Below are 27,037 nucleotides of genomic sequence, written 5' to 3'. Positions count from 1 at the left end.
ATGGTACACTCATTGCACCTCTTAAGGTCTGAAAATACTTTCAAATTCAAATCTAAGAATCAAGGAAATTTTCAGGCTAAAAAAAAAGTTGTAGAGGACAGAGGACAGATTTATAGTTCTTTTAGGGACATTTTAAAAATCAAATTGAAATCTGTCTTCAACATTTTCCAAAGAAGACATCCACATGGCTAATAGACACATGAAAAGATGCTCAACATCACTCATCATCAAGGAAATGCAAATCAAAACCACTATGAGATACCACCTCACACCTGTCAGAATGGCTAAAATTAACAACACAAGAAACAATAGGTGTTGATGAGGATGAGAAGGGGGAAGCCTCTTGAATGTTGGTGGGAATACACACTGGTTAAGCCACTCTGGAAGGCAGTATGGAGGTTCCTCAAAAAGTTAAAAGTAGGACTACCCTATGATCCAGCAATTGCAATACTAGGTATTTACCCAACGGATAGAAAACTACAGATTCAAAGGGATATATGCACCCCTATGTTTATAGCAGCATTATCAACAATAGCCAGACTATGGAGAGAGCTCAGATGTCTATCAACTGATGAATGGATAAAGAAGTTTTGGGGTGTGTGTGCGTGTGTGTGTGTGTGTATACATATGTGTATATGTGTGTGTGTATATATACACACACATATATACATACATATGTATACACACACACATGATGGAATATTACTCAGCCATCAAAAAGAATGAAATCTTGCCATTTGCAACAACACGGATGGAGCTAGATTATATTATGCTAAGTGAAATAAGCAGAGAAAGACACATACTATATGTTTTACTCGTGGAATTTAAGAAATAAAACAGATGAAGATATGAGAAGGGGTAAAAAATAAAGAAAAGGGAGATATGGAAACAAACCATAAGAGACACTTAAAGATAGAAAACAAACTGAGGGTTGCTGGAGGGGAAATGGATGGGGGGGATGGGCTATGGGTATTAAGTAGGGCACTTGTTTTGATGAGCACTGGGCATTGTATGTAAGTGATGAATCACTGAATTCTACTCCTGAAACCAATATTGCACTGTATGTTAACTAACTAGAATTTAAAAAAAAAATTTGAAAAGAAGAAAAGAAATGAAAACTGTCTTTAAAAAGCATATAACAAACCAAAAATTATACTTGTAGGCTGAATACTACTATCTCATCATATTTTTCTTTCCGCTTATTCCGCAAAGTTCATTAACGCCCTCACCCTCAAAAAATAACACATTGAAATTTGTGCCAAAACTTACATATTCTTTTTAAGAGGAAATATTTGAAGAAAATATATGAGTTCATTTATTCCGATTTTTGTTGACTGTTTTGAAATAAACTTCTTTTAAATTTTAGAAGAGTTTTAGATTTATAGAAAAGTTGCAAAGTAATAGAGAGTCTACATGAACCCCACACTCAAGTTCTCCTACTATTAATACTTAATAAGGCCTGTTTGTCACTATTAATGAACCAATATTAATAATTCTTTACTAAAGTACATACTTTATTCAGATTTTCTTGGGTTTATATAATGTCTCCCCCCCCCCCCCCATTTCAGGATCCCTTTCAGGAAACTACATTGCATTTATCCATTATGTCTTCTTAGGTTCCTGTTGGCTATGACAGTTTCTCCGACTTTCCTTGTGTTTGGTGATCTGGACAGTTTTGAAGAACACTGATAAGGTATTTTTTAGAATGCTTCTCATTTAAAACATGTGGAAATTTTATCAGGAATGGGTACTGGCTTTTTAAAATTCTCTGCATCTGAATATGATCATATGTTTTTCTTTTAATCTATTGATACGGTAGATTATATTTACAGAGTTTGAACATCGAAACAGCCTCATTTACTTAAAATATATCCCGGTTGGTCTTGGAGCATAATTCTTTCTACATATTGTTGGATTTGTTGAGGATTTTTGCTTGCGTTTTCTGAGAGAGTTTGGTCTATAATCATCTTTTTTTTATTGTAATATTTGTATCTGGTTTTGCTACCTGGGTTATGCTGACATCACAGCATGCATAAGGATTGATCTTCCTGCTTTTATTTTCTTGAAGAGATTTCAGAGAATAAGCATTATTTCTCCTTTAAGTGTTTCAGAGAATTAACTAGTGAAATAATGGTTTGGTGCTTTTTTTTGGAAGGTTTTCAATTATTGATAAAATTTTATTATAGATAAAGGGCTATTAATGTTATTTTTTTCTCCTTCTGTGTGCTTGGTAAATGTGTCATTGGTCCATCACATCTAAATTTTCAAATTTGTATGCATAAGCTTATCTTTAATATTCCCTTATTGACCTTTTTATGTCCATGTATTAGTAGTGATAAACCATTTTTTATTTTTGGTATTTGTAATTTGTGCTGTCTCTGGTTCTTTCTTGGTTAGCCTGGATAGAGATTCATTAATTTAACTGAAGTTTTCCTAAAAGAATAAAAATGGCTTTAGGTGTTTTTGATTTTCTCCATATTGTTTTTTTTATTTTGTTGAGTTCTGTTCTAATTTTATTTCCTTTTTCTTCTTGTTTAAGCCTTTCTTTAGCCTTCTTTCTCAAGATGTCTAATGCACAGATTAGGTTATCATTGTTATATATATATTTTTCCTTTCTAATGCATATGTTTTTTTTGTGTGTTATTTAATCTGCAAATATTTAGCAATTTCTGGACACCTTTCATTTACTGACTTTTAATTCAATCTCATTGTTATCTGAGCACTGAATTTATATTTCTATTATTTAAAATTTGCTAAGGTATTTTATGGCCAAGAATATTGTCTAGCTTTGTGAATGTTTCAAGGGAGATTGAGAAGAAGATATATTCCGCTATTGTTTGTATGTTGTATTCTATAAATATCAATTAAATCAAGTTGGTTGATAGTGCTGCTGAGGCCATTTATAGCCTTATCGATTACATGCATGCTTAATCTATCAATTATTGAAAAAGATATTGAAGTAGCCAACAATAATAGTGTAGTTGTCTGTTTCTCCTTTCAATTTCTGTCAATTTTAGCTTCATATTTTTGAATCTCTGTTGTTAGATGCACACATGTTTAGAATTACTATTATCTTCTTGGAGAATTGACCCCTTTATGATTATATAATGCTTCTCTTTATCCCTGATAATCTTCCTTGTCTTAAGTTGGTTTTGTCTCAAATTAATATAACTACGCCAGCTTTCTTTTGATTACTTGTTTGCATGGTATATTTTTCCATACTTTTAATTTATTGGGGTTATTTTATTTTTATTTTTTATTTTCAAGATTTTATTTATTTGAGGGAGAGAGCAAGAGAGTGAGAGAGCAAGAGATCACAAACAGGGAGAGGGAGAAAGAGAAGCGGGCTCCCTGCTTAGTATCCTTTGAGTACATATCCTAGTAGTGCTTAGCAGGGAGCCTGACATGGGTCTCGATTCCAGAACCCCAAGATCAGGACCTCAGCTGAAGGCAGACATTTAACTGACTGAGCCACCCAGGTGCCCTGGGGTTCATTGTATTTTAAATGGATTTATATCACATATATTTGAGCCAGTTTTTTTTTTCTTTTAGTTTCAACTTTTCATTTAAATTCCAGTTAATTAACATACAGTGTAATATTAGTTTCAGTAGAATTCAAATGATTCAGCTTTTACATATAACACCCAGTACTTATGACAAGTTCCTCCTTAATCCCCATCACCCATTTAGCCCATTGCCCACACTCTTCCCTTCCAGCAACCTGTTCTCTATACTTAAGAGTCTCTTATGGTTTGTTTACTTCTCTTTTTTTCTTCCTTACCCTATGTTCATCTGTTTTGTTTCTTAAATTCCACATGAGTGAAATCCTATGGTATTTGTCTTTCTCTGATGGACTTATTTCATTTAGCGTAATCCACTCTCTAGCTCCACCCATATCCTTGCAAATGGCAAGATTTCATTCTTCTTGATGGCTGAGTAATATTCCATCACATATGTATAGCGCACATCTTCTTTATCCATTAATCACATGATGGGCATTTGGGCTCTCTCCATAGTTTGGCTATTGCTGATATTATTACTGTAAAGATCAAGGTGCAGGTACCCCTTCAAATCTGTATTTTTGTATCCTTTGAGTATATATCCTAGATGTGCAATTGCTGGATCATAGGGTAGTTCTACTTTTAACTTTTTGAGGAACCTCCATACTGTTTTCCAGAGTGGCTGCACCAGTTTGCATTCCACCAACAGTGTAAGAGGGTTCCCCTTTCTCAGCATCCTTACCAACATCTGTTATTGCCTGTGTTGTTACTTTTGGCTATTCTGACAGGTGTGAGGTGGTATCTCATTGTAGTTTTGGTGTGCGATGATGTCTCACTGTAGTTTTGATTTGTATTTCCCTGATGATAAGTGATATTGATTATCTTGTCATATGTCTTTTAGCCATCTGTATGTCTTCTTTGGAAAAATGTCTATTCATGTCTTCTGCCCTTTCCTTAACTGGCTTATTTGGCTTTTGGGTGTTGAGTTTGATAAGTTCTTCATAGATTTTGGATATTAACCCTTTATCAGATATGTCACTTGCAAATATCTTCTTCCATTCTGTAGGCTGCCTTTTAGTTCTGTTGATTGTTTCCTTTACTGTGCAGAAGTTTTTATCTTGATGAAGTCCCAATAGTTTATTTTTGCTTTTGTTTCCCTTGCCTTCAGAGGTGTGTCTAGTAAGAAGTTGTTATGGCTGATGTCAAAAAGCTTACTGTCTATGTTCTCCTCTAGGATTTTGATAGATTCCTGTCTCACATTAAAGTCTTTCATCCATTTTGATTTTACTTTTGTGTATGGAATAAGAAAGTGGTCTAGTTTCATTCTTTTACATGTTGTTGTCCTGTTTTCCCAATACCATTTGTTGAAGAGACTGTCTTTTTTACATTGGATATTCTTTCCTGCTTTGTTGAAGATTAGTTGATGATATAGTTGTGGGTCCATTTCTGGGTGTTCTGTTCTGTTCCAGTGATCTATATGTCTGTTTTTGTGCCAGTACCCTACTGGCTGGATCACTGAAGCTTTATAATATATCTTGAAGTGTAAAATTGTGATGCCTTCAGTTTTGCTTTCTTTTTTCAAGATTGCTTTTGTATTCAGGGTTTTTTGTGGTTCCATACAAATTTTAGGATTGTTTGTTTTAGTTCTGTGAAAAATGCTGGTGGTATTTGGTAGGGATTGCATTAAACTTATAGATTGCTTTAGGTAGTATAGACATTTTAACAATATTTGTTTTTCCACTCCATGAGCATGGAATGTTTTTCCATTTCTTTGTGTAGTCTTCAATTTCTTTTGTAAGTGTTCTATAGTTTTCCAAGTACAGATCTTCACCTCTTGGTTAAATTTATTCCTAGGCATCTTATGGTTTTTGGTGAAGTTGTAAATGATATCAATTCCTTGATTTCTCTTTCTACTATTTCATTATTACTGTATAGAAATGCAACAAATTTTTTATGTTGATTTTGTAACCTGCAACTCTACTGAATTCACGTATCCATTCTAGCAATTTTTTGGTGGAGTATTTCAGGTTTTCTACATAGAGTATCATGTCATCTCCAAATAGTGAAAGTTTTAATTCTTCCTTGCCAGTTTGGATGCCTGTTATTTCTTTTTGTTGTCTGATTGCTGAGGGTAGGACTTCCAGTACTATGTTAAATAACAATGGTGAGAGTGGACATCCCTGTCTTGTTCCTGACCATAGAGGAAAAGATCTCAGTTTTTCCCCATTGAGGATGATATTAGCTGTTGGTCTTTCATACATGGCCTTTATGATGTTGAGGTATGTTCACTCTACCCCTACTTTGTTGAGGGTTTTTATCAAGAATGGATGCTGTACTTTTCAATGTGTGTTTTTGTTGGTTTGGGGGGGGGCATCTATGAAGAGGATCATATTCTTTTATATTATTAATGCAGTTTATCACAATTGATTTACAAATATTAAACCACCCTTGTAGCCCAGAAATTAATCCGTCTTGATTGTGGTGAATGATTCTTTTAATGTACTATTGCATTCTATTTGCTAGTATTTTGTTGAGAATTTTTGCCTCCATGTTCATCAGGGATGTTGGCCTAAAATGCTTTTCTTTCAGTGGGGTCTTTGGTTTTGGAATCAAGGTAATGATGGTCTTGTAGAATGAGTTGGGAAGTTTTCTTTCCAATTCTATTTTTGGAACTGCTTGAGAAGAATAGGTATTAACTCTTCTTTAAGTGTCTTGTAGAATTACCCCTAGGAAGCCATGTGGCCCTGCACTTCTGTTTGATGGAAGATTTTTGATTACTGATTCAATTTCTTTGCTGGTTATCAGTCTGCTCAAGTTTTTTCTTCCTTCCTGTTTCAGTTTTGGTAGTTCATGTATTTCTAGGCATCTATCCCTTTCCTCCAGATTGCCCAATTTGTTGACATATGATTTTTCATAATATTCTCTTATAATTATTTGTATTTCTGTGGTTTTGGTTGTGATCCCTCCTCTCTCATTTGTGATTTTATTTGGGTACTTTCTCTTTTCATTTTGTTAAGACTGGCTAGGGGTTTATCAATTTTATCAATTCTTTCAGAGAACAGCTCCTGGTTTCATTGATCTGTTCTACAGTTTTTTGTTTCTATATCATTTATTTCTGCTCTAATCATTATTATCTTTCCTTCTGCTGGCTTTAGGCTTGCTTCATTTGTTGTTCCTTTTCTAGCTTTCAGTGTAAGTTTAGGTTGGTTTTGAGATTTTTCTTGCTTCTTGAGGTAGGCCTGTATTGGTATATACTTCCCTCTTAGGACCACTTTTGCTGTATTCCAAAGGGTTTGGACCATCATGTTTTCGTTTTCATTTTTTTCATGTATTTTTAAATTTTCTTCTTTAATTTAGTGGTGGAACCATTCATTCTTTGGTAGGATGTTCCTAAACCTCCATGTATTTATCTCCTTTGAAATTCTGTCAAATGTTTTAGTTAGGACATTCATATCTAAAGTGATTATTTCTACAGCTGGATTAATATGTAGCATTATTAAAACTGATTTCTGTTTATTGCATTTGTTCCTTGTTTTTCTTCTTTTTCTGCTTTCTGGTCTTAACTGAACACTTTATGATTCCATTTTGTCTCTTATTATATCTGTTATACTTATTATTTTCCTTTCTCATTCCCTTCCCCTCTGGCAACCACCAGTTTCTTCTCTGTATTTATGAGTCTGTTTCTATTTTTGTTGTTGTTATTTGTTTTGCTTTTAAAATCCACATATAAGTGAAATCATATGGTATTTGTTTCTCTCTAAGTTATTTCAATGAGCATAATACCCTCTATTTTTGCAAATGGCAAGATCTAATTCTTTTTTATGATTGAGTAATATTCTATTGTATATATTTACCATACCTTCTTTATCCATTAATCTATCAAGAGCCATTTGGTTTGCTTCCATATTTTGTCTCTTGTAAATAATGCTGCAATAAACATAAGGGTGTCTATATCTTTTCAAATAGTGTTTTCTCTCTCCCTCCTTCCCTCCATGCCTCTTCCTTTCTTCCAAAACACACATGCACACACACACACACACACACACACACACACGCACATGTAAACTATGTTGTTTACATAACCCCCTCTCTGGGAGGGGTTAAGCACTTGACTCTGGCACTGTGATATTTTATTGTGATTAATTAAGTATGGTGATGCTAACTCTGCCCACTGTTCCCATCAACTGTTTAACCTTTGGAAGCATGAATATTTGTTCCAACCATATATGAAAATACTAGGGTAGGGGGTATAGATTAAATAGTTTCATATACTTAATAAAATAGGTGTCATGAGTAACATTAGTCCTTTTGGTATACTCTAGATTGCCTTTCCTTGAATATTTTACCCCTATATATTTTGATAGTTAAAAAATGAACAGCTTTCCTTTTTCTGCTTTCCTCAGAAAAATATTTTGAAACCAAGTCCTTAGCAGGTAATCAATCAGATTTTATATGAATGACTGAAAGTCTTAGAAGATATATGTATAAGTATATGAAATGGTTTTAATGCACTGAAAACAGATGTGTGAGATATTTGCAAAACATCTAGATTGCAATTTTTGACCTTTGCTTACTTGCAACGTTCATAATATAATTAGAATCTACTCCACTTACATTATGTTCAAATACAATACTCCCAACAAATATATCTTCAAAATCAACACATGAAAGCCAATGTTTTTATTACAATAAACCATTCTTTAAGAATAAAGAGTGCCTCCAAAGAATAAAATGAAGATTAGTAAATTTATGATTAAAATGGAAGTCCAAGAAAGATTACATTCTCTATGTATTCATTCTCCACAGGGTGCATAAATCCCTAAAAATAAAACAAAAACTTTTTAGCACTGAAAGGCTTCATTTTGGAAAGAAATGCTTATACTAACACATTGTGTTTATTTTTACCATCACATTTTCTTGACACATAGAAGAGTTATATTTCCTCATTACATTTCAATAATAAGCTTCTTTTGACAAAAAAAACCCTGTTTTGTCACTGCAAGATATATTTGAATAGAAATATAGAACACAGAAATATACTGAAACTAAAATCTTTTGAAAATAAAGGAAAAAAGATTGAAAAACAGTGCTGTTTTAATGTAATAGCTTATTTCACATAAGTGCATCTTAAAATACTAGAATTAATACTGGTATGTCTTTTTGTTGTTAAACATTGTAAATTTAGTGATAATAATTGTCAGATGCATCGGCTCTTTACTGTTCTTATTGCCATTACTTAAACATATGCTATATCTCTACCTTGGCCTATTCTAATAACTTCTTAATCGCCTGCACATCTTTTTCTCTCTCATCAAAACCTATACTCCCTACTACATACACTGTCAGCATTATCACTTTTGTGTATGTGTGTGTGGCTAAATAGGGACACTATAATTGGAAATATTTTGTTTAGTTTTTCTGTTTCTTAGAAATGGTTCATTCAGTTTATATATTTATTAATTTCAATGCTACTTTTTAATTCAATTTATTTATCAATGCTACTTTTTAAATTATTTCATGTGTTTTTCCTCTGGGTTTACTTTCCTTCTAGGTGAAGTGTGTTTGTTTATAATTTTTTCAATGAGAGATCATGTATCAAAAGATTTTAGATTTTAATCTCTTCAAGTGTCATTATTTTGACTCTATTTATGGAAGGTAGGCTAGCTGGGTGTAGAATTTTGGATTAGCCATCATTTTTCTTCTACACTTCTAAATTTATCGCTTAGTAATCTAGTACTATTTCTTTGGAAAAGTTAGTAAAGTTATTCATTTGTAGGTGCTCTGTATTCTGTATCTTTATTTTTAGTATTATAAAGTTTCATTAGTATTTCTGTAAGTGAGAACTGATTTTTATTCCTTTTCCTAGCTAGAGTTTGCTTTAAATGAGAAGACTCGTGTTTTTCTATAATTCTGGAAATTTCTAAGCAATATCCTTTTCAAATATTACTGTTGCTGTATTCCTCTCTCTATATGGTTTCTGAAATTCCTATTAGATGACTATTGAGTCCTGTCATCTGTGTATCAGTTTTCTCATTACTCTTTCATAAACACACAAGCACACACACATATTTTATCTTGGTGTATAATTCTGATGGAGCTGCTCAATATTATCTATTAACTCATTTAACCTCCCATTTATATCTAATAGTTTATGCCAATTCTAAATTCTTTATTTAAATTGTGTATCTTTTTTTAATTTTGGAAGTTTTATCACCCTCTTTTGCAGAAGCCAAAAAACTTTACTAGGGTTTAAAATGATTACTTTTTCTTTGATTCTAAAATGAATTTTATTGTAAATGATGACTACTTAAAATACCGGGACAATTTAGTACAAGTCTGCTATGTAATTATGGGGAGTTGCAGTCTTTCTGCTTAATGCAATTATAAGGTTAAAAAAATTAGAAACTGAGAGTTTTATAAACAGTCCTGTAGATATTAACCTCTTCTTTTATTTGTTTATTTGGTTTTGTTCTGTTTTTTTTTTTTAAGTTTTTCAGTTTTATTGAAGTATAACTGAAAATTTGTTATGAGATATTTAAAGTGTGTATCATGTTGATTTGATATGCATAAACGTTGTGAAAGGATTCCCATTTAACTAATTAACATATCCACCATCTCAAATATGTGTTTGGTGAGAATTTTTAAGTTGCACTCTCAGCAAATTTCAATTATAAAATATAGTGTTATCAACTACAGCCACCATGTTATACATTATATCCTCGGACCTTACCTTTACTATTAAAAGTTTGTGCCTTTTTTACAACCTCCCCCTATTTCTTCTGCCCCAGCTGTGGCAACCATGTTTCTACTTCCTGTTTCTATGACTTTGCTTTATATGTTTTGTTTTTATTTTCCACATTTATGTGATACCAGGCAGTATTTGTCTTTCTCTGTTTGGCTTATTCCCTGAGCATAATGCCCTCAATGTCCAATACATGTTGTCACAAACTGCAGACTTTCCTTCTCTCTTGTGGTTGAATAATATTCCAGCATACATATAAACTGATCTTCTTTGCCCATTCACCCATTCATGGACACTTAGGTTGTGAATAATGCTGCAATAAACATGGGAATGGATATATCTCTTTGATATTCCGTTTTCATCTCCTTTGAGTGTATACCCAGAAGTAGAATTGCTGGATCTTATGGTAGTTAATTTTTAAATTTTTTGGAAGAAACTCATATTGTTTTCCACAGTGTCTGAACCAATTTACATTCCCACTAACACTGTAAAAGGCTTCCCTTTTCTTCAAATCCTTGCCAAACATTAGCTCTTATCTTCTTTATGATAGCTATTCTAACTGGTGTGAGATAATATTTCATTGTGGTTTTGACTTGCATTTCTCTGATGATTAGTGATACTGAGCATCTTTTCATGTACTGGTTGGCCATTTAGGTGTTGTCTTTGGAAAAAATATTTATTTAGTGCCTGAGCCAAACTTTTAAAAGGATTGTTGTTGTTGTTGTTGTTATAGAGTTGTAGGAGTTCTTTATATATTTTGGATATTAATCCCATATCTGATATGTGGTTTGCAAATATTTTCTCCCACTCTGAGGTCCATATCTGGTTTGTTGGGATTTGAGATGTTAATCATTATGCTAACCTATAACAAAAGTTGGTTATTTGTTCAAGTCAGGCCTATTTTATCAAGTGTTGTTTAAGAAAGGCATTGTGGGAGAATAGAAAGAAAACTAAATTTGGAGTCAGAATACTTGGTATAAAGCAGCTCTGTTGCCAATATAAGTATCACCTCTTAAGCGTTAAATAAATCATAGTCCCTATGTCTCATCTCCAGAGATTCTGATTTAATTAGTCTAGGGCAGGGCCTGGGCATTTTCTATATGCAGAGCACTACAGGTGGTTGTAAAGTGCTAATGGGCATGAAAAGCAGAATTGTGGAAAGTACTGTAGGTATAAATGTTTGTCTCTACTAATTAACAGATTTTAGATCTTGGGATCACAATCCTGCAAAGCATAAGGTTCCCAATCTGAAATGGAAGAAGATCAAAACCTATTTTAATACTTCCCCTGGTTCAGTTAACAAATAAATGAAATAATGTATTTGCAATGCATTTTGCCAAGTATTACATACATGCAAATAAGTTATTATTCTTAAATAGCCTCTGGATTCCTTTATCATAAAATATCAGTGTTTCTTCCAATTAATAATTCTGAAGCACCAATACATAACACTCAAAACACTGTTGCAAAGATCAGTAACATACTGAAAAAGGTGAATTTTGGCTCTGTTACACATTCCTCCTTACATCTTCCACATAAGTATTGCAATAGCCCCTGTTGTGGTCGCCCTTTTGATACCCTTTCCTTGTGCTTTTTATGGCAGATGAGATTTGTCTTGCAAGTGTGAAGCAATACCCATCACCAGCGTATCCCATTCCCCGCGCCCTGAAGCCCTCAGTCTGTTTCCCAGAGTCCATAGTCTCTCGTGGTTCATTCCCCCATCTGTTTACCCCCCCCTTTCTTCTTCCCTTACTTCTCCTACCGATCTTCCTACTTCTTATGTTCCATAAATGAGTGAAACCATATGATAATTGTCTTTCTCTGCTTGACTTATTTCGCTTAGCTAGTTATTCTTAAACTTACCTACTGTGATTATGTAGGGCAAATTCTAAATGTGACTCTGAAAATGTCAATGTAGTAGTGATTATCACATATATACAGTCATTTTTGTCAATGATTGACAAGTAGGGTACATTGGAGAAAATTGCTAAGGAATACTTATCTTTTTAATGAAATTTTCAGTGATATTACTCTTAAGAAGTGGGTGTTTCTTTTATATTTTAACCAATTCACTCTTTTACTTTTAGCATTTCTATTTCTTTCCCTAATTTGTCCTTTAGATAATTGATAAACAAGTTTTCAATATAGATAAAATCAGTACAATAAGCTTTCTTTTCCTTGGTCCATTGAACAAACTGTTCCTAATTTTTGAGCAAAAACAAACAAACAAACAAAAAAAACCAAAACAACCCAAAGACATTCCACTTCCTGAGGTAATTCAATAATTTCAGTAACATATCTATTTTATTATATATGGATTTACTGGAAAAGTCTATAAATGGCTACCCATCTATGTTCAATTGTGGTTATTTTATCTTCTTGGTACACATCAAGTTAGAGGATGTACCACATGTAGTACATGTAGAAAGCCACCATTGAAGATGATGGAACCGGTTTTATTTGAATGTAAAATCTTCAGCTATACAATTATCCATGTCATTGCTTTGACAGGAAAGAGATGTGTCATGTGTAATTGAGAATTCAAATGAGCCAAATTCCTTAGCAACTCATCTCCACCTATATCTGGCTCTTTGCATTCTAGGTAGAACAACTGACTCTCTCTGCATTACTTTCTCCAAATTGCATTAGCTGCAACATTTTGCATAGCAGCCTAAAAGCAAGATAAGAGCTGTCAACAACATAGCCTCTGCTTCTATCACCAGTTCACTCTGTGTGCTACTTCACGGCAGAGTTGACCACTTTTACCATGTCATCCTCAGTTCTGGATGTGTTCAAGACTGGCCTCTGGTTTTATAGCATAGCAATTGCCAGTGTCAAAACATTTTTTCCCTATATTTGAAAATACATTTTCTCATGGTCTATACCCATATGGTCTTCCTGGGGTTAACTCAAGAAATTTCCTTAGCAATCTGATAGCTTATTGAGCTCATTTTATGACTGTCCCCCATTCAATGTGTGAAGTACATCATACCATTGGTCTATCAGAAATGTGGACTTCTGATTTGCTTTCATGCACAATTCATTGAGGAATGTTTCTGGGTGTTGCTGTTGTTGTTTTGTTTTGCTTTAAAAAATGTGCTGATCATAACATTTTAGATGAGTGCATGAATCATGTTTGACTAAATTGCTGAAAAGCAAATGGAAGATGGCAACAAATACGTGAACATTTTGTGAACAAGATGCTCCCTGTGTTAAGTTATTTCCTATGTAAATTATTCTTCCTTGGCAGTATGATTCTGTTCAGTTTTAAATTATGATAGTACTACGGAATTTTATAGTTGGCAGGGGCCTTTGAAAACCTTATTTTTAACGATAAGGAACCCAATAGTGGAGAAAGATAGTGTGCCACCCACATAAAAAATACTGTGAATTAATAATAGACTTAGGACTAGTACTCAGGTCTTCTTAACTTTTCTTTAGTTTCCTGCTTAAACTTTAAGCTTCCCGTCCAGGTAATCTATTTTAGAGATATGTAAGAGTACCTATTTCATAATGACTAAAATTTCACATTTAATTCATTTGCTTGTTGCTGTTGCAAAGCATACATACAAAAATCAAATCAAACAAACAAACGAGCACTTTGCTAGCAAATACTAACATTTGGTTCAGGGCAAATGTTTCTTATTTTCTATTCCATCTAAAATAAACATTAACTTTGCTATATTTTGTTTAAATGGCATGTTTTTAACACATCAATAAAATTTTATTTAATTTATGTGCCACAGCTGTCAACTACATGCAAATCCTGTTAGTGCAGTGATATGGAAACCTTTCCCTGAAATCTTGTTAAAAATACCTCTGGGAATTCATATTCATATCCATTTTAGAGAGTGGATGAACAGAATCTGCCTAACGTAATTGGGGAAAAAAAATCAATAAGATTCTCTTATCAACTGTCCTTATTGCCTTCTGGTTATACACAGTAAGTATAAAGAAGGAACTAATTCTAGTCTTTAATTTATTCTATTTATTTTCAAAATTGTATTTTAGTTTTTCTAGAAAGTAAAGATGAATATTCTATGAATTTTGGATAAAGATTCATTACTTCAAGTACTTGAAGGTTAAGTTAGTCATCTTTTTCCTATATATCGTCCATTTAAAAGTTATCTTAGAGATGAGGTGGTAAAATAAACCTCTCATTTTATGGGATGCTGGAGTTTAGAAAGAGTGGGTCACTACTCAAGAGAGCAGTTGGAGAGCAAGACAAGACTTTAACCCAGGGATCTGACCTCTCACTGCCCTCTTTTCACTGCACTGCATTCTCTTTGAGGACACAAATATCCTGACTATACACATATCTTTGATCCATCCAGAAATAATTTATCACATAAAAAATAACATAATTGATTTAAATTAAAAGTATTTGCTGATTAAAAATGGGCAAATATATTTTGAAAAATTAGAATACTTTTCAAGACTTAAATTCTAGTGATATCAAATTGACATCCTGTTGTTTAAATTTCTACAAATATTATCGTCTTCATGAGATTGGGCTGCTATAATAAAATAGCATAAAGTGGGTGGGTTATCAGTAAAGATTTCTTTTTCACAGTTCTGGAGGCTGGAATTCCAAGATCAAGGTACAGGCTGATTTCTCGTCTGATGAGAGAACACTCTTCCTGTTTGCAGGAACCATCTTCTTGTTTTGTCCTCTGTGGTCTCTTACTATAAAGACACTAAGTCCAGCCATGAGGGCTTCACCCTTAAGACCTAATTATCTCCCTAAGGCCTCACCTCTGAAGACTATCACTTTGGGATTAAGGTTTCAATATATGAATTTGGGGGGGAGACACAAATATTCAATCCATAACATTGTGGACTGAGCTGCAGGTGAGACATGTCCTTTTCTCTCCCACTTGAAATGATTTGCATAATCATTTAGAGGCACAGCCAACAAATACCTGTGAGGAATCGAATAGCTTCTCTCAGAAGCACAGGTGCTCTGGCACTACAGGCTAGAAGGAAGGTGTGGGTGGTTGAGCCAAAAAGGCAGGAGAGATACTAATTATTTAAGCTGAAAAAGTACAAAAATAGCAGCTATCGATGCAAGTGAAGGTATATTTTGATTATGCTAAATTAAAATATTTGAAATATTTAGAATTTTCTTTGGCTACATTGATAATCCCTAACCAAATAATGAGTTAAATGATCTCTCTGTAAAGTAATGCAATTATAATAGCAAACACTTAACCAAGGAAAAATTCAAATTTTAGGCATTAAGAGAGGTTTTATAAATCAGTTTTAGATGCCTCCAACATACTTTGATTCTATATCTCTTTGGTGCCAAAATAGCCGCTAAATTTCCTGAATGCAGAATCAAAGTTCAGCAAACAGTGTTGGGAGCAGGGTATAAAACCGTTTTAGAGGTGGAAAAAAAAGAATGTCTTTATTGTAAATATTGCTCAGTTACAATCTTTTGATTATAGTGCCACTCAAAGATAGGAAACATAATCTTGTGAATATGAACTTGCAAAGTGATGTCTCCTGCTGTAATTTCTGATAGTTTTACTTAATTACCTAAAATAGACACTGTCCTCAAATAAATATATTCCATTTCAGATCACTTAACTTTCACCATATCCTTAAGAAAACAATGTGAATCACTTTCCTTTAAATGGGCACATTATTTCTGTAGATCAGATTGAAATAGATTAATGTATTCATGACAGCAAATATAGTTTTAAAGTTGTAATCCAGAATTGGAAAGTCCTAAGTGCATTTCCATTAATTAAAAAAAGTTAAATGTTGGCTTTTTTTTTATTATTCTGCTGGTGAGAAGCAAGTAAGTGCAGTTAAGGGATTGTGTGCTGTGGAGGCATAAAATTTGGTACTATCAACTAATCAGTATGCTCAGTCATCTGTTCTCACTTTATATCTAAAAATGTAAAGGCCTTTCTGTAGTACTGCCTTCTCTGTTTATCTGAAGGTTATATTCAAATTCTTAGCTTTCTAAAAATCAAGTACACATCAAAAACCCAGAGAAATATCCCATCCATCACCATTTTTTATCTTCAACAAAAGCATGTATTTTTCCTAATAAGATATTCATGAGATCTGTTAAATTCACTTATTGAGTTCTAGATTGCATCAAAATATAGCAATAGAATTGAGTCATGCAGATGACTGCATCAAAGAATGAATGATTGGAAACCCAATGTGCTATACTATTCATCATCTCACGTTTTAAATACAGAGGAATATCATAATCTATAATTTAATTCAATGAGGTTTTAAGTAATGGTCCATACTGCTGTTTATGGTTCAAGCAATATAGCCACAGAATTCTTATTTGACAGGAATTGGGACACCATCCTATTTCTGATTGATTTAAGTTAAACAACAGATGGACCCCTCATAAGGAACAAAGCAGCGAGGGCAATAGAATGTTACCTGAAAAAAAGAATGTGTCAAAATGCTCTCAAGTAAATTAAAATTATAAGATTTGAGATTTGGTTTGGTTTGGTTTGGGAAATGTTATTTTTGTTAATGTTTGCAAGTCTCTACTTTATAATGAAAAAAGAGTTTCAGCACGTAGGCAACCTGTTAAGTCTCCTAAAGATTTTGCTGTTTAGAACTCCCTGGCTATACTATGCACATAATGAATTGTCCCCCTTGATGTGATAAATTATGTATTAGAATAATGGACAGATCAATCAGTGGCGCTGTGTAAGTGAAACACACAGCTTTTGGCAAAGCAGGGTCTGCATGTTTACATTTATCACCCAAATGCCTTGACTTTGATGTAGACCTTTGAGAAGCATTTATTAATCATGATTTCATTAACATTTTTGGCAAACTAATGACTTTTATTTGTCAGAAATATTGCTGTTGATATACTGGTGGTGTCCAAAAACACTAATCTTCTTTTTGCTACTTAACCTTCTGTGCGATTGTTAAACAATAACTTTCATGAGACATCATACTTTAGATTACTAGAAAGGTCCTGGTGTCAGAACTAATCAGACTATATATCTGCTGGTAGAAGAATGCTTTGGCTTTGTCCAGTACAGTTCTGGTTGCGATTCACTCATGACACTTCATCTGTTGAAGAATGAAGAGTTCTACTCTGGGGGAAAATGAATGCTTTTGCCTGTAATATATATGGAATGATTAGTGATGCAAATTATTAGTATTTTAGTATATTTCAATGATTGTGAAAAATTTGGATTTGAGTAAACTACTCAAAATAACAAAGAGGTATTTTGCTGTATGACCTCTTTTTATTCTATAAATATAAACATCAATTGTGATACAAACTCTAAGCAAGTTACTCTGTGGGGAGAGAAAGTTGAACTTTACCATAACTCCTAGGACTGTACAATCTACTTGGCTAGACAAAAATTGTTATTAAAGAGACTAATAAAATGCACTGTATATTGGTAAAATACCTATAGATAATAAAATGAAGAAGTGGGAAAACGAATATTACAAAATATAGTACTGTTACTTTGTTTTTGTTTTATTTAAATTCAATTAGCCAACATATACTACATCATTAGTTTTTGGTGTAGCATTCAAGGATTCATCGATTGCATATAATTACTTTGAAAGGGGGAAGAAATCTGTAACTTTTTTCCTATAAATTATATTTGGTAGTTACAATTTATAATTAGGCTTATAATTTGGAGTTACCTGGGAAAATATTTTTACTAATCTTCAAAATATAATTATTGAAATAAGTTCTTGAATCACAGTGTAAGGTATTAATTCTGTAAGTTTGTCTTATTTTTCTATTTTCATAAAAAGCTAAATTAACATAACCTTCGTTTATTCAAAATTACTAAATGAATGATTGAGTTAATTTTCTAGGTAAGAAAAACAGGTGCTTTGTGTGGTTTTATTTGCTAATGAAAATCACCCAAGTGAACCAAGTTTCTTAACATTCCATGTTGCCAATCTAAGAGTCTCAGTCTTATATTGGTAATTAGGTATTTTTCTGACTAAATAGAAATGAACTTGATCCAGTCTCAAGACCATGGATTTCAGCAGAGATGCAAGTCAAATCCCAAACTGCCGGTCACCGAAACTCCCAAAATTCATCAGCCCCACCTTGAACAGGAGGGCATTGTAAGAGCCAAGTCTCTTAGTAGGTACTATTTTTCTCATTTATTCTCTAATTGTTGATTTTCCTAAAATGGAGTATTTCCTTAACTCAGTTTTTTTTTTTTTTGATATTACACACAGATTTAACACAGAAGAAAGTGTTATAAAGTTGAAGTGGATTGCCTCTGAAGGCAATTCTTTGTTTCCTTTATTATAATTATATTAATGCATTTAGATTTATAAATTAGGTACATTTATTACTTTGATTTTTTTTTTAAAGATAAATATGTCATTTTAAAAAAGAGCCAGTAGAAGAGCAAACCAGTCAGAGGGAAGAGCAAATATAAAAGCCCAGGGTCAGAAATAAGCTTGGTATGTTCAGGTAATTGGGGTGGGGTGGGGAGGAGATTGCTAGAGCATGAGACTACCGGTGAAAAAGAGGAGAGATCAAAGAATAGGAGACTATAAAAAGACTCCTCTGAAGTTTATTTCTGCCTCAAGGTTGCTCTGTGAAACCAGTTGTTATCTGGAAATGGTTGACTACCCCCATGTTCGATCCACACTCAACATATATCCTTCCCAATTAATTCCAAAGGCCATTCCGGAAAAAAGATTGTGTGCTGTATCTTTGTCCTAGGTCTCCCCTGTCCTAGCAAAGTATCTGAAGTATAGTCAATCCACAAAATGTATTTCATTTTCTTTTTGTTAATTAGAGATCAAAGAGGGTCTTAGAGATGTAGTTACAAGACATAATTTTGTAATCAAAGGAAGATGAAAACAAGTGGTGAGACAATTTGGTAGACCTGGGATTATAATTTATGATTCTATCTCCTAATGCAGAGTAGCCACCTTATCTAATGTTGTTATTATAAGTATAAAGGGATAAAGTCAAAATATGCCTAATAAGGCAAATTAAATTTGGGAGGGTCTAAGAAATTTTAAAAGCTCTTTAAGAGCTAAATATAATATGAACAGTTTTTTTTTAAATAGACTACAAAAAAAAGCTTTGTTGTTGTTGTTGTTCTTTTTAAAATCAATTTAGAGATTATCAAATGAGAATCAGAGAAGGATGTGTTTTCCACTTGGATGAAACGCATATTATCCTTGCGCCATAGTTCTAGTTTCCCTAAATGAATTTAGTATATTTTGTGATGAAAATATCAAGTCATCAGTAAATTAAATAAAAGAAGCATCAGCAAAAGTAGATATAACAGGGGTATACTCACTGTATATTTTCATTTTATTTGTCAAATTTTAGAAACCAGCTTATTGTAATATACATAAAGAAAAATACATGCTTAAACATTGTAAGGACTTAATTTTAAACTGTGTGTACTCTTACTCTTTTTGACATTATCCTGTACATAAATATCAGCAAAATGAAAACAATTTAAAAATAGTATTCCTTTTTAACATCTATGCTTGCAGCATGCACAATGCAGTAGAATTAGTCATGTTAGCATGAGATCCATCTTACTAAATACCGGGTTTCATTTAAGAGTAGTGGTAAACTGAGGGCTTCAGAGGGGGAATGGGATAGACTGGTGATGGGTAGTAAGGAGGGCATGTATTGCATGGTGCACTGGGTGTTATACGCAACTAATGAATCGTCGAACTTTACATCAGAACCAGGGATGTACTGTATGGTGACTAACATAATATAATAAAAAAACATTAAAATAAAAAAAGAAAAAAAAGAGTAATGGTATAAGGAATATGAAATTAGGTTGTCATAAGGGTAGCTTATATAAACTCTCTTCAGCGAAAAGAAAAAAAAAGTAACATAGACATGAACTACGGATAAAAATTCCACAGTATTTAGAAGAATGTGCTTCTTTTCCTGAGGCAGAAAATGCACTTTACCTTATCTTCAAAAAGCTTACTTCATATTTGTTTTTGGCTCATCTCCCTAACATGTGCTCTGTTTGCTTCTGTACCACTTGCTTCATTTACCTAATTTGAAAAAAGTTTCCCTTTTCAATACAAGTACTATTGTAATAAGTTACCTCAAGATTCAGAGAGAGGAAATCAGCAGTCCACCTTCCTCCATGAAGGAGAGATGAACCTGTTAAGGACTCAGGGTGTTGTCAAACACAAACCTTTACTGACAGTTAATAGGGCCAGAGGAAGAGGGGAAGACTACCTTTACAACGTGGGAGCTAGAGGCTGTGAAGTAGGCCAGAGGACTCATTTTATTGTCAACCACATATTGTTGAAAGTGGAAATCCTGGGGAAAAAGCCAGAACTTTACTTCTTTAGTGCTAAAGCTGCCATAGGATTGAACAGTAGAAGCCCTCATTTTATAAGTAAGAAAACCGATGCCCCGAGAAAGTATGTTTTATATCACAAGTTTGTGAAAAGGTAGTACACGAGTCTGATTTATAAAAATCTGAGCCCATTGCTCTTTCATATTATCCATCAAACCAGTTAAAATTTAAATGGCATTTATTTACCATGCATCTATTTTGCGTTTTTTTGGGAGGCATGGTTTGGCCTTCTTTTTATTTTTTTTTTAATTTGACTTCAGTTAATTAAATTAATTAATTTAATTAATTCAGTTAATAATACATATAATGTATTATTGGTTTCAGAGGTAGAGGCCAGTGATTCATCAGTCTTATATAATACCCAGTGCTCATTACACCATGCACCCTCCTAATGTCCATCACCCAGTTACCCTAACCCCCCACCCCTTCCCCTCCAGCAACCCTCAGTTTGTTTCCTGTGATTAAGGGTCTCTTATAATTTGTCTCCCTCTCTGATTTCATCTTGTTAAATTTTTTCTCTCTTCCCTCAGGATCCTCTATTCTGTTTCTTAAATTCCACATGAGTGAAATCATAATTGTTTTTCTCTGATTGATTTTTTTTTTTTGCCTAGTATAATACCCTCTAGCTCCATCCACGTCATTGCAAATGACAAGATTTCATTTTTTGTTGGCTAAGTAATATTCCATTGTGTATATATACCACCTCTTCTTTATCCATTCATCTGTCAATGGGCATCTGGGCTCTTTTCATAGTTTGGCTATTGTGGACATTGTGCTATAAACATTGGGGTGTAGGTGCCCCTTCGGATCACTACATTTCTATCTTTGGTGTAAATACCCAGTAGTGCAATTGCTGGGTCATAGAGTAGCTCTATTTTCATCTTTTTGAGGAACCTCCATACTGTTTCCCGAGTGGCTGCACCAGCTTGCATTCCCACCAACAACGTAAGAATGTTCCCCTTTCTCCGCATCCTTGCCAATATCTGTCTTTTCCTGAGTTGTTAATGTTAGCCATTCTGACTGGTGTGAGGTGGTATCTCATTGTGGTTTTGATTTCTATTTCCCCGATGCTGAGTGATGTTGAGCATTTTTTCATGTGTCTGCTGGCCATTTGTATGTCTTCTTTGGAAAAATGTGTTCATGTCTTCTGCCCATTTCTTGACTGGATTATATGTTCTTTGGGTGTTGAGTTTGATGAGTTCTTTATAGATTTTGGATATTAGCCCTTTATCTGGTATGTCATTAGGCATCTATTTTGTATCATTAGTTTTCTTAATGGAAATATGGCAGTGAGCCACAAGAGACGCCATTCCTACCTACCCTCATGGAACTTAATTTATGTGAATTATATTGATAGATACTTTTATAGCAGCTATTAAATAAGATTTTCAAAAAAATAGACATTTTTATGGGCTTTAAAATATTATCTATGTATTTTTTCTTTAACCAAATGACACATTAAATCACCACTAGAAACTCATTTATCCATTTTCTTGTAACCCTTAGGCTAGTTAAAAAACAAATCTTGTGTACAATTATGCTATCATATACCAAGTTTTTTTTTTTAAGATTTTATTTATTTATTTGACAGAGACAGCCAGCAAGAGAGGGAACACAAGCAGGGGGAGTGGGAGAGGAAGAAGCAGGCTCCCAGCAGAGCCTGATGTGGGGCTCGATCCCAGGACCCTGGGATCATGACCTGAGCTGAAGGCAGACACTTAACGACTGAGCCACCCAGGCGCCCCTACCATATACCAAGTTTTAAGTTCTAAAAACTTCTGCTTCTCAAAGAAGTCCAGGATTGTCTTCTGGTCAAACTGCTGTGAAAACCAATATGATAACTGAGTAATTGGTAATGGCCCTGACTTCATGGTAGTTTTTTCCCCATTGTGCATTTAACTCCCTTGCATAGAGGGCAAAATGATAAAGAATGAGGAATAACATCTTTGGAGGATATTGCATTGCTTGAGGAAAAATAAGAATGCAAATTAAGAGCATGTCTTAATTTTATACTTCATAAATTATGGTGGTGGGCACAAATTTCCTGGATGTGAACAATGAAAATTTGGTCACTGTGAATCAAATGAGGAATCAAAATATCCAAAGCTACATTTTCAGTTAAGCAATTTTGTTTATAAACTGTTCAAATTACATAGAAAGAATGATCTCAGAGTTGAAAGCAATAATTTTGTTGTTAATTACTTTAATATTTAACTTAATTTTCTGTTTTCCTTTTCCTCTAAAGATAATTACAATGAACTGGTCTTTTGCCTAGCCCCACTCTGTCCCAACCCTAAACATATGGGAACAAAGCAAAGCTTCACAACTCAAAGGAATGGGTTGTTTATAGGGATAGAAGGAGCAGAAGCCTGAATTAGCTTTCCACTTGCCGTTGACATAATATCAGCCAAATGATCCTGACCTCAGTTCCGATACTGTGGGTGGCTTTGCGTGTTCTTCTTTTGTGTATTTTCTTCGACAATAAAATGAGTGTATTCCACATGCTCCAAAGGAAAACTTGGTAAAATATTTACAGCATGCAGCCTGGATAATAATGTGAGTTTGTAGATGAGACAATGTCAAACAAAGATGTTATTATCATAGAGAAAAATAGAGCTGCTCGTTATCAGAACCACTGATGCTGCTAGAAAAGAGAGCAGGAAGAGTATAAAAATTTGTTTGTGCCCGTGTTTTGCTTTCTGTTGATGAGCACATTACATTGGAACAAACTATTCATTTTAACATTGCTTAGCCATTCTTGGTGTTTCACTGAAAGAAATAATGCAAAGCAAGAAATTGAGAAATGTACCTCTAAGAAAATGATTTATGTCTGTGATATATTTAATCCTAAGGAGCATCAGATCAAGTGTTATTCCTCTAACACAGTTTTCAAGTGATGATAACAGAAGTGTGGTAATCATAAGCATGATTCTATACCAATGATATTACTTTATTTCTCTTAATAATCTTTAAACCTCCTAGAGCAAAATGCACAGTAAGCAATGATCTTTCTTAGGCTAGACTGTGTACAGTATTGTTTTCCACTAGTTTGCTCAATTTGGCTATATTATCCTAATTGCAAATGTCAGATGTGGTCTACCAGATGATAACTAATAATATTTGGAATACTTCTTAGTGATGAGCTTAATGAAAGTGTTAAAATAGAGAACAGTGGAAGTTATACTGTAGAATATAATGCATATAAATTTTCTATAAATTAAGACAAAAATTTTCAAACTAAAAATACTGGTAGGACCTAGATAGATATATTACTAAGAAAACAATTACATCTGCACAAAAATCTAAGTGATAATCTATTGGGGTTCAACTAATTTTTAATTTCGTCCTAATTATGGCATTTTAGAACCCTGTACTAATTCTCTCTCTGTTCTCTTTTGTTTTAAATTTATCTTCTTCTGTTACTGATCCTCTTATGTCTAATTCATGCTATTCATGTCCACATCATCATGCTCTTGGCTAACCATACCCTTTAATTAGTATCCCTATTACTATGGACAGAAAATTCTAAGTCTTCAAATACTCAAAAGTTTACAATAATTACATATTTTAGTCATACTTTTTAAAAAGGGTTATTTTGCTTTAAACACCATTTTTAAAATAACCGCCTTCAGTATTTTTTTGTGTGTTAATAAGGGCAATAAATAAGGGCAATTCATGATAATTGCTCTAATAACCACAAAAGCACAGTGGCTTAAAACCATTTCTTGTTAATATCATAGTTTAATGAGGGTCAGTTGACTCTCCTGGGCATCTCGGTCATGCCAGCTTCTAAATATTGCATTCCATCTCTCGCCCTATACATAGTATGCCCTCACTCTTGCCCCAAGAATGACAACACAAAGTTCCATCATCCAGTCTCCACAGACCAAATCCCTAATCTCCAGTTTATCCAAAGCTTTCTCCATCAAGTCCAGATTGTTCCCTTTTCAGAAAGGTGACCTATGAATAATTGTAGACAAGTTATTGCATATACACACACACATATCCTAAATATACAAGAATGAAACAGGGACAAAAATAACAGGAATAAAATCTCATACTTAGAAAAGGAAAGAATGAAAGGCACACAAAGTATCTGGTCCATCTGATTCTTGAAATCTGCAGAATCCAGATAACGATACAAGTATCCTTGCTTCTTCCATTGTATGTCTTTGTCATATCACAATTCTTTGAATTCATCTGTGAGAACTGAGGTCTATACATTATGCAAGAAAATGGAGACATTTCAAAGAACAGGTTTAAAACGTCTTATTTGGCCAAAACAAAGTCACATCTAGAAGAGTGCTTGGTAGTATAGTCTTCTTATATGACTAGTAGAAAAATGGATTGGTTTGAGGAAAATAAAATTATGTGTGCCACATTAGAATGGCTTGTATTCTTCTCCTAAGACTCTGCAGTTCTTCTCTTTTTCTAATCCAAAATCAACATATTGTTCTATCTATATTCTGCCTTCTTCACTAAAATGAAAATGATATCTTTAGAATAATTCTTTATTGCTCTAGTAATAACTTCATGATTGAATCTAAGCTGCACTCATTCCTGCCTTGGATAGTAACAGGAAAACCATGATACTTTTTGTGTGGTATCATCAATATCTTCTATAATCATAGTGGCAAAGGGATTTTGTAGTTTGGAATTTATCTGCAGTTATCTAGAAAAGAGCAGAACTGGCTAGACATAGGTTTCTTATCTGAGTGCTACTAGCTGAAGTTCAAATTATTTAGAATAATATCTGAATATGTTAGTTTAGACTTTTGGGGCAGGTAAGCATGCTTTTTCTACTCCATATGTACATTTTCTCCTTGTATTATATGTATCGGTTATGAAAAGGCAGTTCCACGCTTTGGTCTGAACCCATTTCTCCCTTTTAATATTTTTTTGTGTCACAAAATAAACTAATAAGGTACATTAAAATTTTCAAGAGTTTACTTGATTCATCCATTTGAATCTGGCAGTGCCTAACTGAAAGTGGTTCTGGGGAAATCTTTTTATATGGCATAGCTGAAAACAGAACAAGGAAATTATTTGATTGGCTATAGCTGATACAGTTGCCTTGTTTGGGAAAAACTAGTATGGTGTTTGTGATTGGTTCTTAAATTTCATGTTCTTGGATATAAGTGCATTTACAGAACTGACAATGGCTTAGGTTTTGGTTCGCTTATGTAGGCTACCTCAGTCGATTGGACTCTGTTTAATTATTTAAAATGTACAAGGATCTAGGCACAAGGTTAAAAAAATTAAGTGAGCACTTAGTATTAAGTTTGTGCATGTTGATCACTTGTTTATGTATAGTTACTAAGACATTTAAATAGCTATGATACTCAATAAAATACATACTTTCTTTGTTAAAATGTAAAAATGACTAAATGTTGTCTGCTGAACCAATGATAATTTATCCCTAAACACAGATAAGGGGTCATTACTTGCTATCATTAAAGTATATGCATTGTCTAGCACAAGCTTTTCTGAATTGAGCAGGTATTCTATCTTTGAAGTAGGGAGTATGCATTAAGATTATTAGGTGCTTAAAAAGTTAAAAATTGAGCCACCCTATGATCCAGCAATTGCACTACTGGGTATTTACCCCAAAGATACAGACGTAGTGAAGAGAAGGGCCATATGCACCCCAATGTTCATAGCAGCATTGTCCACAATAGCTAAATTGTGGAAGGAGCTGAGACGCCCTTCAACAGATGACTGGATTAAGAAGATGTGGTCCCTATATACAATGGAATATTACTCAGCCATCAGAAAGAACGATTACCCAACATGTGCAGCAACATGGATGGGACTGGAGGAGATTATGCTAAGTGAAATAAGTCAAGCAGAGAAAGACAATTATCATATGGTTTCACTCATGTATGGAACATAAGAAATAGGAAGATGGGTAGGAGAAGGAAGGGAAGAATGAAGGGGGGTAAATAGAAGGGGGAATGAACATGAGAGACTGTGGACTCTGGGAAACAAACTGAGGGCCTCAGAGGGGAGAGGGGTGGGGGATTGGGATAGGCCGGTGATGGGTATTAAGGAGGGCACATATTGCATGGTGCAGTGGATTATATATGCAAATAATGAATCATGGAACTTTGCATCAAAAACTGGGGGTGTACTGTATGGTGACTAATATAACAAAATAAAAATTATAAAAAAAAAAAAAGATTATTAGTGCCGACGAGTGAGTAAACAAAACCAGGTCATTTTTATACCTAATTTGAGGTTATAATCTTGGAGGAGGCAATGTTAAAATTAAGTTTTGTTCTGATATTCTGAACAGCAAACCACAACAGATCTTAATACTATCCTAAAATTCTCCACAGTGCTTTGAATTGAAACACTTTTGCATTTTCAAAAATACTGAGCTAAAAATAAACTTCTAAAGGATATATTATTTAAATAGCTAAAAGATATAAAAACTAAAATAAAAATTAAATATTTTTATCTAT

The 27,037-nt window shown here is 33.6% G+C and overlaps 1 long non-coding RNA gene across 1 annotated transcript in view; it reads left to right on the top strand.

The window, feature by feature from the left end:
- The window catches only part of LOC123001449 (uncharacterized), an 84,648-nt gene extending 65,627 nt beyond the window's left edge, over nt 1-19,021 (top strand). The window contains exons 3-4 of the long non-coding RNA XR_006410356.3: nt 1,617-1,693; nt 18,212-19,021. This is a non-coding gene — a long non-coding RNA (uncharacterized LOC123001449). The remainder of the gene's footprint in view (nt 1-1,616; nt 1,694-18,211) is intronic.
- The last annotated feature ends 8,016 nt before the right edge of the window (nt 19,022-27,037 follow it).

The sequence above is a fragment of the Ursus arctos genome, unplaced genomic scaffold (assembly GCF_023065955.2).
Source record: "Ursus arctos isolate Adak ecotype North America unplaced genomic scaffold, UrsArc2.0 scaffold_15, whole genome shotgun sequence".
Taxonomy (NCBI): Eukaryota; Metazoa; Chordata; class Mammalia; order Carnivora; family Ursidae; genus Ursus; species Ursus arctos.
The sequence above is the reverse complement of the archived record's forward strand: the minus strand, read 5'-3'. Positions and strand labels throughout refer to the sequence as shown.